General features: G+C 31.4%; 1 pseudogene; it reads right to left on the reverse strand.

Moving 5' to 3' along the window:
* Positions 1-2,046: 2,046 nt before the first annotated feature.
* On the reverse strand, positions 2,047-3,319 carry LOC112600370 (annotated as a pseudogene).
* Between the last annotated feature and the right edge of the window lie 225 nt (positions 3,320-3,544).

The following is a 3,544-nucleotide window of genomic DNA, read 5'->3' on the forward strand; positions in this document are numbered from 1 at the left end:
TAAAAAATAATGTAATGTTTTTCTTTTGAAGTTTTGTTATTATTTTGTTAAACTTTAAATAAAATATTATATTATAATCATTTGCACTATTCTTTTGTGTGGTGAGTGGGAGGGGGTGGGCATTACTTCCATGCCTACAAGCTTGCATCCGCGTCTGATTCGAATTAAGATTACTCGAGTATACCCATTATTACCTACGTACGAACACTCAGTGACTCGAATCAAAAATGGCTAGAATTTGGGGAAACGAGTGTATTATAACAATATAAAGGTAGGTACTGAAGATAAAAAAATAAATATATCTTGCAAAGCATGATTTTGTATACCTTTATTCAAATTTGCCACCCACTCACGGTTCATCCATCGGCTCGTTCTTGCTTAAAGATATCGATGGGTATTCGTTTGATGTTGCTCCTATGTATATACATACATTATACACATTGAAGTCCCTACAGTGGCCGTGCGCCACTGAGCCACTGCAGTGCCAGGGGTCTTTTTGTACAGAACAAAATTATGTATAAATAACCTCAGGTGTCCGTCAAAAATTATATGCTATTATAATATTACTCGAGCATGCCACTGATTGGGCCGTTGGGCGGTGGTGGTCACTACTCATTATGATATTTGCGCATTAGCGTTCAACGGGACGCTGCGTGTCGCAAAAATCGCACAATATACGACTGGTTTCGTCCAAAAATAGAACACGGTAAACATAATTTTATTAACTCACAACATCTCAGTGGCGTTATTATTATTGTTACTATCTTGAACGTTGGCTTTAATTTATTATTATAATGTAATGTGTATTTTTATGACGGCTTACGCGTATTATATTAAGTACCCTATCTCATGATCACAATGACTGCAGCAATTACCACAAGTGTTTCCATACATTATTGCGAAGTTTTTAAGAAAAATCATAAATATCGAATAAACCAAAGATCATTAAATATACAGGATAAGTCGTCAAAGCGCCATCCTTACCTATACCTGCTCGTATATTTTTTTATTAATTAATGCATTTGTTAAAATTCTGGTTCTTTAAATTTTTTAGTATCTACCAACTAGGTTAATACAACAGTCAACATTAGAAAGGTTATATACTTAAAATTTACTTAGAGACCACATTTTTAGATAAACGTAGATTGAGTTTTATGGTAATACAGACTTCTTGTTTTCAAATGAGAACCGCCTTTTTTATTGTCAATTGTTAATCATATTAATTAAAAATTCTAATGCATCTAAACTAAAATTGGAACCAACATAGTATCTGTGTTTATTTATTAAAGGTAAGAATCCTTAATTGTGGATTTATATCAAATATTAAGTAGGTATCTGTACTTAATTATGTCGGATGTGATAATTATATAACTATTTTATATATATATGTTACGGTCCAGGTGGATAAATGGTCATTGTAAACCTGTACTCCTGCCATACAACTGTTACCATTCATGGGCTATAATAACGGTCTTAGTATTGGACTATTAATGTTACTTGTATTGAGGGACCTTAACGTTATACGTGTATTGCTTATTTTTTCTTTACAGTCGTCCTTCATAAACACAATTTACGTTCCATTTAAGGCAAATATTATTTCACAGAGAAAAATGAAATAATTTTACCGAATTCCTATTTTTTTTTCCAAGAAGTTCAGGAAAAGCTAAAAATTTCTCAAGACCTACCTTACTTAGATAATTATGTCGGATGTGATAATTATATAACTATTTTATATATATATGTTACGGTCCAGGTGGATAAATGGTCATTGTAAACACTGGTCGGACAAAGTTTACAATGTCCGAGTTATTCAAGCCAAGTAGATAATTATTCACATAAATCAGACATTGTATACAACGGCCAGTTCTACAGATGCCAAGTGAACAATTATGTTTAACTTGAGTTGACCATAACATAATATATATTATAATGAACAATGAATATTATATAATTATATAATTTTATTTAATATTAATATACAAAATGGATAATATTTTATTAATTAAAATTAAAAAATAATTTTTATTCTATTAATGTCTTAAAATTCTATTTATTTTTACAATTATTACCATTATGGCATTTAGTGTTGTATAAAATTCCAGCAGCTTTACATTTGCATCTCTTTGTCTCACATTTTTGACCACAAGTGCAGCGGTCATAGCCTTGGCCTCCTAGATTTGAAAATAACCTAGCTACTTCTCTTGGTGACAACTGAATATCGGGTACTTCATCAACATTTACAAACTTCTCCATGCAAATGGTAAATTGATTTCTACTGTAATAATGTTTCAGTTTACCTTTGGATGTGCCTAATTTATAATTTACGTCTTCCACTATAAAAAAATGTAATTTAGAAATAAAGATATTATGTAATAAATAATAATAAAAATTTTATTGATTATAATACCTGACATAATTACTGCCAAAATTGATCGTAAGTCGCTTCGTGCTCTATCTACGTCTGGTATTTTTATTTTTACCGATTCTCCAATGTTTCCTTCACAAAACCTTCTTTCAGAGATAGATTTCATTTTATTTGCTTGCATTTCTAAATTATGTACAGATTCATTTCTTTTTGTGTGAATAGAATGTTTTCTAGAGCTTAAAGCATCCTCAGAATTGAAATTTTCTTCATTTTCTACTGTAATCACTTCATTGTCACTGTTTTTTTCTTTATTTTCTTCCTCTTCAATAGTGTTTAAGGCTTTCTCTAAATCTTCTTCCGTTTTTAATTTTGCTACTACGTGCATTGAGAGTATACAATTATTTAATCCAATTTTAGCCATAGAGCCAAACATAGCTTCGTACGGTGAAGATTTAATGCCGTGATGATAAGCTCGATTTTTCATGAATTGTATAAATGTTATGCCTTTGCTCCATTTTTTGGTCTTATTGTCTTGCAACCACGTTCCTAACATATTCTCAACATCTTGGTTGGCACGTTATACAGAACCTTGACTTTGCGAATGGCGAGGCTTACCATGTACTATTTTCAAGTCTTTCCACATGCTACATAATTCTTCTACTACCTTTTTGCAAATTCCCTACCGTTATCACTTTGCAATATAGCTGGAGCACCAAAAGTTGTAAATATATCCAGTAAAACATACGCAACTTCCTCTGCGCTTTTATGTTGTAAAGGACGTAAGTTTACGAATTTCGTTAAATGGTCTTGGTAGACTAAAAAAAACTTATAATTACCATCAGGCTGTGCCTGCATGTCAATTAAGTCTATTTGACATCGTGAGATCATTTCTTTTGATATTATAGGTTTGACTACTAAGCCCTTTTTAATATTACTTCCCTTTTTTTTTGGCATGACTCACACAAGTTCAGGTATAACATAATAGCCTCCCTTGTTATATTTTTATATTTATTATTTAAATCATGTTCCATTCTACTACGACCCCCGTGTCCGATTGATAAATGAGTTTCATGGAGAATATTAAAAAGTTCTTCGATATGCACGTAATATTTAATTTGGTTATCTTCATTTATTGGAACAACAAGTCTTTCCACATTACAGACTTTCATTGTATCATAC

The sequence above is a fragment of the Melanaphis sacchari genome, unplaced genomic scaffold (genome assembly GCF_002803265.2).
Source record: "Melanaphis sacchari strain LSU unplaced genomic scaffold, SCAv2.0 Contig0_pilon_pilon, whole genome shotgun sequence".
Classification (NCBI taxonomy): domain Eukaryota; kingdom Metazoa; phylum Arthropoda; class Insecta; order Hemiptera; family Aphididae; genus Melanaphis; species Melanaphis sacchari.